Source organism: Pinus tabuliformis, chromosome 3_2 (genome assembly GCF_031772625.1).
Source record: "Pinus tabuliformis cultivar Carrire ecotype Pingquan chromosome 3_2, CPIR1, whole genome shotgun sequence".
In the NCBI taxonomy this organism is placed as follows: domain Eukaryota; kingdom Viridiplantae; phylum Streptophyta; class Pinopsida; order Pinales; family Pinaceae; genus Pinus; species Pinus tabuliformis.
This window is the reverse complement of record NC_142302.1, coordinates 660,206,561-660,217,396: the sequence shown is the minus strand read 5'-3', so window position 1 is coordinate 660,217,396 and position 10,836 is coordinate 660,206,561.

Below are 10,836 nucleotides of genomic sequence, written 5' to 3'. Positions count from 1 at the left end.
CCACTTGGAGAGTGAGAGCCTTCCACTTGGAGACTGAGAGCCTCTTACTCATCCTTGGCCGAATTCAGTGAGGCAAGTGTCATTGGAGAAGATTCTGGAAGCTTCTAGTGTCTTTCCACCTCGCATGATGACTTTGCCACTTGTCATTTCCCGCTCAACGCACCCTGGTAGTGCATTTAGGTGCATTGCAATGCACCTAGCTAGTGTACTGGGGTGCTATGCAACGCAGGTAGCTAGTGTAGCCTCTGAAATGATCCTGATTTGACTGGTTCTGAGAAGTTTCTGGTGGAGAACTTCTGAGAGAAGTTGTAGTTTGCTGACCTTGTTCCTTTAGGGGTAGGAACAACATGTTTAGGGACTTTGGATCCCTTGGATTATGGACATTTCATGCTCAGAGCTGTAAGGCACAAAAATGTCTATAACAAGCATCCAATACCATGCACCGAAAACCATCGCGCCCAAAACCATGTGTGAAAACCATATAACACAACCCAACACACATGGCTAAGAAAGCAGCTACAGGAAAAGGAAGGCCAATTGGAAACTATGGCAAGTTTATCGATGGAGGCACTTCAATGCAGGATGCGAGCAAAGCCATATGTCTTTTACCTCAAAGAACAATGGCTAGAGTTTCAGATAAAAACCCTAGCACAAAGAGGAGTTATGCCTTTCCAAGACTACAAGAAATTCATTGACCTCTATGATCAAAGCACCCTGGAGGATAGAGAAAATATATCTGAGTTCTACCTACACAATTTAGATTTGACATATTTAAATGTGTGAGATCCAAATCCAAAGTTAGGGGAATTACAACTAATGGCCTTGTTATCTTGGACGAGTCATGAGGAAGCCAAAGCTACATAAATGAAAAGGGTATTGGAAAGGGTAGAAGAAGAACCACTTTTCATTAGAGCAGAATAGTATAACGCAATGACTGTCATCAACACTCACAAAATCATTGCAAATGATCCCAAGCTTGCACCAAGATACCTTTTTGTACAAGAACCTACAGTAACTCATTTTGAAGAAATGCTAAGATTGCTAGGAGATGACAACCAGCAAGCCTGTCAAAGGAGATTGAACACCTTACCCTACAGCCTAAAGATCAAAGAATATCATTCTCCTCATAGAATGAGGGATGCACTAGGGAGAGTCCCAATGTATAAGAAAACATTGCAAAGACTCAAGGTCAACTAGATTGGATTAAAACTCATCCCACCATTGCTTTTAGGTATGTTAGAGGGGAGAAAGGAAGAAGAAGAAAGAAATTAGTGGGAAGAAATAGAGAGGAATGCAGGGTTTTATCCACAAGAGGAGGAGACTACAGTAGAAGCCTGGAATGTCAGGGAGGCCACCAAAGCAATGAAAGACATGGACATAGATTGAGTTGCTCAGAGGATGAGCAACATTTTCAGTAGGGGGTTGATGATGAGGCTCATCAATGGGTAAATTATATGGACCTTAATGCACCTCCAGCTTACTAAAATCAACTTTTCTCATAATTATTTACATGTTTTAATTATGTTTTTCTTAATGAGGAGAGTAAAGATGAGATGTCATGTCTAGTGGTATAATGTGCATTCATTGCAAGTTTTGGAGCAAATTTTGGCTAATAAAGTGCAGGAACTTGAATGGAGGCAAGCAAGAAGGATTCTAGGAGACAAGATCTCCATCCTTAACTCCTCACTCCCTCAAAGATTCCTCAATCAAATCTCATCAGCTCGGAGTTGCAAACAGCGAGTCATGAAGTTCATTGGCAGCCAAGCCAGTGATAGTTGAAGACTAGTTGATCTCGAGATAGTAGCCAAAACTCCCTAAATTTAAATAATTTGTTCGTAAATTTAGTTGTATAAATCAAGAGGCCTAGGGCCTCATTAGGATTCAGTTTTTTTGTTCAAGATAGCTAAGCAGTTTTTGAGTTGAAGCATTGTAACTAAGCACTCTTATGTATTTCTGATTTCTTTAATGAAAATGAGTAGCATTCCCTTCATCTAGCACTGAGTTGACTCAGAGGGCTGAAGCTCTTGGGTTAGGGCCCAACCCTAGTAGCAGAGGTTCCTCTTGTTGTATATGTATGCTTAGGTTAGCTTCATAGTTAGAGTTAAACTGATTTTGGTATTGTTAATTTTCAAGTATTGGTAGATTTGATTAATTTTCTTCCATTTGTGAATAGTTCAAATAATAGCATTGTAATGATAAGAATATACTCCAAACGGATGATAGCAAGTGGTTTTCACCTCATTTCTCCCTTTCAGGGATCATGGTTTGAGGAACACTTCTCAAGTAGCCCAAAAAGACAAAATTCTTGTTTTTTGTGTAATTTAGGGTTTTCTTGGTCATTATCTCACAGTTTCATAGATAAGTTGCAATTGGTATTTTATGATCTCTTAAGGTTTGCACTGATTTCATCTCAATTTCATATTGGTTCCAAGCATTCCCATGCATGAGCTTAGCAAGTAAATGGTGGTAACTCTATTTTCTTTCACTTGAATACACCCTTCTTATTTTTGATGAGTTTACATGTGAATGCCAAGAATGATGTTTGTTGTTGCAAGAGTTTCTAAATTGCACAGAGACCTCATTTCATCTGCCTCAACCAAGCCATATCCACCCATGATTGCCAAAAGTCACTAAGGTCTCAATTTGAATTCTTGTCTTATGAGGAAAACATTCCATCTCCGTTGAGCAATCTAACAATCTTAAAGCTTTGGCTTGAATTCTAAGTGAGTTCCTATCACTCCCATGCCTTATTCCCTCATTATTCACCTTTTCCAAGCTCCACTCCACCTTCTAGACCACTCCCTAAGCTTTCTTCCTTTTCATGTAGTAAAATAGGGGATCATGTAGGTGAACTAATACTCCCTGTAGACATCCTGTAGGAAAACATGTAGTAGCCTGTTTTGAGCCCGAATTGAGAAAAAACATCACTAAAAGCCTAGATTAGGTCCCTACTTTCCCTCCAAGTCATATGAACCATTAAACTCTTTTTCCTTCACACCTTTCTCCCTTGCCAAAGAACCACGAAATATTAGCATTTACATTTTTCAAGCAAAAATATAAAAGAAAAAGAGTTCTTTTACATTTGTTCTTGCACACCACAGTTAGCACTCTTTAGATCAGATTTCATTCTTAGACTAGTTAAAACCTCAAGTGTGTTAGAATGGGGCTCTTCTGCAAGAAAAGTATGTTAGCAAGTAGATCAAGGATTTCATGTTGTTTTGCAAGCATTTCTTTCAGTCTTTCCTTGATGAAATAGACAACATTTATTTTCTTCCAATTAGGGTAGATTTTCCTTCTCCAAATTGGAAATCGGACTTCTTCTCATCAATAGAAGGTTATTTTGAGAAACCCTAGCAGTCTATCACCCCAGCTCAGCAGTGACAAAGAGTAGACCAATTACATCTATTTGTGTATACAACACTGTCACCTCCAAGTTTGTACAAACCCTGGGTTGATGAAGTAAAGTTGGTAGCCCTAGGAGTTGCAACACCCTTGTTTCAATACTGGTTCTCATCAGTGTCTTTGATGTTGATGTTACTCCTAGCATCAACTCAATAGAGAAGTCTCCCCCCTATGAAAAGGAATCTCTAGAATCTATGTATGAAACACATCCTAAAACTGCTCCAAAACAAGATAATTCTTCAGAACTTCCTCATCTTTAGCATCCTTCCCTTTTTCACTAGAAATATGCACTGAAAATAATAAGCATCCTTTCCTACTATTGCACTTTGATTGCATAGTTGTAACCATTCTTACTAACATAGGCTTCTTCTTTCCCTACAAGATTCTCCTTTCCCCATCATCATCCAAGCACTCAATATCCTTGTCATAGAAATCCACTTTAGTCTTGTGAATGAATAGCTATTCCATGCCCAAAAGCATACCATATGAACCCAAAGGAAGCACATTTAGAGGTGTTTATTTAGGCAAACCATTTAGCTCAAATGAAAAATATATTACTCAGTGAATAACTCTTCTCTTGGTCCCTGTAGTAAACTACACCAACCAATATTCTGCATGCACTTATTTACTCAAGCAACACTCATGCACTAGGTCAATACTGATATAACTATAGTTAGATCTAGCATCAATCAAAATAGAAACAAATTGATCATGAAGCTTACATTCCATCTCGATAATGGATGTCTGATGATCTGCCTGCCTATTATTTATTGTTGCATAGATCCGAGGAATATTCTGACCAACATATCCCACTATCTATGCCTCTTGAGCACTGTAAATATAAGGATTTCCACCTTGATGCAATGGAAACTCACTTTGACGGTGCTCTCCACCACAAGTCCAACACCTCAAAGGCTTCCTGCCATCACTCTTATTCTTCTCCTTAGGTTGAGACCCATGTCCTCTATCAATAACATTTAACTTCTTGTAGAACATTGCATTCTCCTTATTACTAGTGTCTTAAGGTATTCCTCACTTTTTATCCCACTTTCCTTTAGTCTTATCATTCCCTTTCCAATCCTACTTAGACTCAGACATGCACTTTGAGTATTCATAACAATGCTTCAACTTTTTGATGGCTTCCTCTAGTGATCGAGGCTCATCAAACTCAATATTGTCTTTGAATGCTACTAGCAACCCACTAATGAACCTTTGAATCTTCACATTCTCATCCTTAAGATAAGGAACATACCTCAATAACTCCAAAAATCTGTTAGTGCACTCATAACACGGGGGCTTCACTTAATGAACCTCTGACCTATCACATGTGTTCATGGCATATTAAAAAATACCCTTAATTTGACTAGATATTGGAAAATACCCCTAAAAATCACATTATTTAACCCCCTACCAATATGAACCCAATACACCTTCCCAATTTAAAAAGCCCCTACTTACACTAGATATTGTAGGTTTCCATTTTTTCATTAACATTTTTTATATCCTTTTATATTTTTTCATTAACTTTGAGCTACATTTTTTATACCTGCCAATATAAAAACCCTTTACCCCTATATATCCCCCAATATATTATGCCATTTTTTCCTCAATATATATACCCCAATATGAACCCATGTGATATGGTATTTCTCCCCCAGTAAAGCCCCCGTGACTCATAATCTGTCATAGAACCCATCTTTAGCTCATAGAATTCCTTAGCCCTATCATCATAGTATCTTTCAGACAAGTACTTCTTCTTAAAATGTCTCTCAAACTCATCCCAATTTAGCTCCTCTTCTTTAATTCTTCTAACATTCTTCACATCTTCCAGCTAGATATTTTCTTTCCCTTTGAGACTAAAGGTAGCGATATTAGCTTTCATGTTCTCCAAAAACTCATGAAATCTGAAGAAATTATTCATTCCAACTAGCCATCCTTCTACATCTTATGACCTCTTCATCTCTCCATCAAATGGAGGAGGTTTGGATTTCTTGAACAATTATGGAAAATATAGCTTCTCACGCATCCAATAAGGATGATGGTGGTGATGGAAATGATGTCTATAGGAACTAGAACTAGAATAAAACCCATGGGAACTACCCCTCTTGTCAGGTATATCCAAATATATTCCACCTCTTACTGTGTCCTCTCTATCCAATTTGTATCTTGATCAAGACCTACTACCATATTCCCCATTAGTCTTCTCCTCCTACTTATCTCCATGATTGATCCTTAGTTGTCCCTGTTTCTATAAATTTGAAAGACTAAAGAATCACGACATTAACTTCTACTTGCTTTTCCTGAGCTTTAGCAAGAATTTCATGTGTCTCAATCAACTTGCTATTGTCTACCTTGCATTTTTTTATTTCTTCCTTAAATATTCTCAGTGTATCTGCTAGATCAGAAGAATACTCTTCTCCTTGCTACTCAAATGACCTATCACATTCCATTGAATTCTCATCAGGACTATAAGGAGAGTCATGTGAACTGTAGTCCACCATTCTTATCTTCATATTTTCCTTATATTTCTTGCAAAAATGCCATGCTAGATAAACCAAATAGAGACATAATAAAATCATACCTCATGTATCTCAGGGGAGGCTATCACATCTACACAAATGAGTCCAAATTAGCTCGAAACACACAAACACACATAATGATATCATAGCAATATCATACATTATAACACAAAATAGAAACATCATGCATGATAACAAAAAACAACAATAATAATCAAATGCATGCATAACCATATTCATCTACCCCAAGTTCCAGTGCTATAAGTTTTCTCTAATACCGATCTATAGCATCAGTATCAAAGGGAAGGTTGTAGGGAAAAAAATTACTTTGATACAACCTTGTAACTGACTCCTCCCACATTTACCCACTTTACAAGTTCTCCATGGTAAACATGAGTTGAGTGTCACTATGATATGACCCAACCTCCAAGTTCCAATTATGGAAGTGGGGTCGACTAATCGGAAGCAATCTAACATCCCTTAAAGACTACAGAGCACTCATGAGCCTAAAAACCACCCATAGTGATTAATCCTTGAGTTATAACTTTTTTTTCACAAGGTTTACTCCCCAACTGCACCCATAACATTGTATGCATGTGGTTGGGAGGCTATAATCGCACTCACAAGCATGTTTCTATGTGATTATGACCCAAAATCCCCTATTTTTTGCATGCGATCATGAGATATATGCCACTTTTTCAGGCTAGCCTCCAAACCACTGCCTAGAACTTCCTGTAACTTTCCAAAATCATAACAATGATGATAAAAATGCTAAAAAAATCAAATCTTGAGCAATATCTTTACCAATACATTCCTAATGCAAGAAAGACATTTCGCCAAACATATAGTAAACACGGAAGCTACATGTCATGAATGCATATTTGATTATAAAATTATGAACTTCATTTGAGAATCACCGAGAAGGCTCTATGCCCTTTCTAGCTATCCACAATAACACTCTTTAGCCCTTGCATTCATCAACCATCCAATAACTTATCAAATCATGAATGATTTCCATAGTTACAACACATCATATAACTAGGTATATAACAAACATATAACCAAAATACAACAATGACAAATCAGCCATAATATGAACATAATAACTAGTAGATGTGTTGATTAGTCACAACAAGAAAATAGTTCATATTAACATATGAATATTCCAACCATGTTAAGGAATTCCATATACCACTCGACCATAGATTGCACTAAACTAAATCTCTCGTTCAACCAATATTCCCAATGCCATATTCTAAACATGAATGTGTTATCATAAGGGTTAAACCAAAATAAAACCATCTAGGGCTTCTAGAGGTTGAACCACCTCAACCCACAACCATAGTGATTTCAACTATATGGTATAGAAATCACTAGCAACAACTAGATCGGTCTCTACCCAAGTTATCTAGGGCTCTAAGAACTAGGAACTCAACCCACATTCTCTAGGGAACCCAAGATATTTTAGGGCTTCAGAGCATTTTTCCCAACCTTTAGGCTCTAGGGACTAGTAACTCATCAACTCAAAACCTCTAGGGAATCAAAGTTATTTCAGGACTCCAAAGCATTTGTTCCAACCCACAGTCGTAGGGAACCTGAGAACCAATCAGAAAACCAAATGGGTAACCCACTACACCATGGCTATCCAAGAAATGGAAAGGAAATTCTAAAACCACGGTCAGTCTAGGAAAATATCCATGCTAATGACAACACATAACCAATGAATCACATTCATGCATCTTGCATCCAAAAACCAGCAAGGAGATCATACATGCAACTTGTTACCTACAAAGAAATCTAGTTGTAGTTGTTGATTCACTATCTCCTTGTGATTCCTTTATTTCATTTTCTTGCCCTTTACTTCCTTGGTTGGCTTCTTCAAAATCCAAGAGAATGCTAGAGTACTCCAAGAATACTTTAAGTGTGCAAAAGTATGAGAGCCTAAGAATGAAACGAGAGAGACAAAACTGAACTGACAAAAGATGAAACCAACAAAAGTTGTGAAATGTTTCTCTCATGCATTTTTATCATTGATGCCTATATTTTCTTCATTTTCTTTCATTTTTCCTCTAATTTCCCTTGCATGAATATTTGTGTCTCTTAACCTCCCTTTTCTCTTATTTTCCTTTATTGTTATAATTTAATGTTAATTATTGCCTCTTTTCCTTTTCCAATTTACATAGCCATAAATAAACTACAATTGATGCCCACTATAATTTTTTTACCACCATTCAATTTGGAATACATGTCCCTTGACCTTGGTCTTATTTTATTTACATGGAAAATCAACCAGGGGTTGTTACATTATGAACATGTTGAATGTTAGATATGTAAGACTCATTTTCATGCTCATGACTAGAAAGCTATCTTTTACACTCATGAATTTTTTATTCTTACCTAGAATATGCTATTGTTTATCATGAGGTTGAAGGTCGGAATTATCTGTTCATGTGCATTTAGATTCACCTCTAATATATGTGATGGAGATATGTTTATATGGCTAAACTGGTTAGTTTAAATAAATCAAGAATTTGTGGCCTCGGTCTTTGGGGACACACTCTCCCATGAGTTGGTGGTAAAAAAACACCTTTCTTAAATATCATTATAGAGTTTAATGGATAAGACATCAATCCCTCAAGCTATAATTTTCCTCAATACTAAAGAGAGTCAGGTGCAAGGAAGAATTTCCATCCTCTTTATAACTCTACCACATAACCCTTAAATTGGTCATTAGGACATGGCTACAGATACAACTTTTAGTTGATTTACGTATGAGAAAGTCAACACAAGTGGGTACTAGTGGAACCAATCCCCAATATAACTATGTCATGAAGGATGGACATCAACCATTGACCATAGTTTGTAACTTAGGCGAGACAAAGATAGTGGCCAAGTACTAGTAAAAGTGGATTTAAAGGTAGAGAGAGTGGGGTCTAGGTGCAACTGTGAGTGTTGGAACAATATCCACCACCCACCACCCATCATTTGATGCTAAAACCATCATTTAGTTCAACATAGAAAGAGCACAAGTGGAGGCTTGTCTAACCCAGATAAATTTCCATCATGGAACCTTGACTCCACCCTTACCACTCACAACCTAATCCCATCTCGTTGCATGAAGCGTTAAAAATGCTATAGGTAGTACCACAAGAGCTTGATATGATGTGGATTTGATGCAGTGGGTCCAATTACACTATACCATCAAGGACACATGGTGGCCATGTAAGTGCCAGATTTCCAACCCATGACATGGCGTCTATTAATAGGCCATAACTTTGAAATAGTGTAAGTTTTGATCTAGGAAATAGATCAAATTAAATTTGATACTATCAGAAAGATCTCAATGAAATAAACACAATGATGGTATCAATTTATAAATTCCACAAACTTGCAAAAACAAGGTTTACACTGGTCTCATCTCCATACGTAATTTCCTTTCCTAAATTATTTTGGAACATGATTAATTTCTACATTTTGGGGCCAATTTTGGAGGAGATGGGGCCCATTCGATTTTATCTAGAAGACTTACGAGTTATAAGTAAGTTATTTTGGTTTTTTAGTAGTGTGTGGGGACCACCACACTAGGAAATATGCACTCCCTAAGCCAATGGTTCGAATTGCATGAGAGGGAAATTGAAGGCTTAGTGAGGGACCCACGAAGGAGGGAAAAAGGCTCCATAAAATCTATAAAAGGAAGGAAACACTCCTCATTTAATCATCTTTGGCATATCAAATTTATTCTCAGTTTCTAAAGCTACTTAACCTTGTCACTTTCTGTTTATCAAGAGTTTTCCAAGTAGAGAACTAACCCTTTCTTCGGGGGTGTTAGGGTCCCACCCTAACCCCCTTATTTATGTCATGTGATCACGTCATAGTCAAGAGTCAATAAAGCCCATATTAATATTTGTAAGTGGTTAACCCGCAATTAATGACGGGACCACAGTTAGTTGCAAATGGGCCGTAGTATTAGATAGATGGTATTAATAAAACCCACGGTATTGGCCCGTGGTATTGCATTTATGAGTCATATATAAAGGATAGAGACTCCCTTCAAGGAGCATCGTGTCTTATTTTGTAATCGAGCTCTGCTCTATTGGAGGTTGCCCCCTCGAAGAGGCATGTGAACATTGCTCTTTGAATAATAAAATCATTGCTATTCTGTGTTCTGGGTATCTTTTCTTCGTTCTGGGTATCTTTTCTTCGCATATTCTATATCTGGGTATTATTTTGTAGGTTAAGAGCATAACAAGTGGTATCAAAGCACTTTCCAGGGCTCGGTAGGATCTCCAATTTTTAGCAAAAAAAAAAATTTATCTAGAGACGTGTTCCGGCGTCTTCAAACCACGGGATCTGTCGTTAAGCGCATAAACCTACGGATTTGGGGAGGCATGCACGCAGGAAATACAAGAGGTGGTCACCTCTGTTGGACTCCCTTGTAACCCCTGTGGGTACCCCTTCGAGTAGTAGCGCATTAGACAGAACCGCGCACGGACTGTCTTCCACATACCCTCTGGGTATATAGGAAGCCCCCTAGGCTCCCTTGAAACCTCGCCATAGATAAACCTTCGGCCATCTTGTGGCTACAGTACATCGAGAACAGCACTCAGAGAGATTACTCGCCCGTACGATAGGGTAGTCGGGTTGTACGGCTAAGGGTACGGTTGATCCTCCTTAGTTAGAGCCCTGAAACATTGGGCCAAGTACTACTGTCAGACCCTTATGTATATTGCGATCTGTAGCACCTGACACTCCTCTAGACCATAGTTCCTTTTTCTATCGGGGATCACACATCAGATCTGCAGCAGCAGTTGTTCCACCATTCAGATCCGCAGCAGCAGACATCAGATCCACAGCAGTAGACATCAGATCCGCAGCAGCAGACATCAGATCCACAGCAGCAGTTGTTCCACCATTC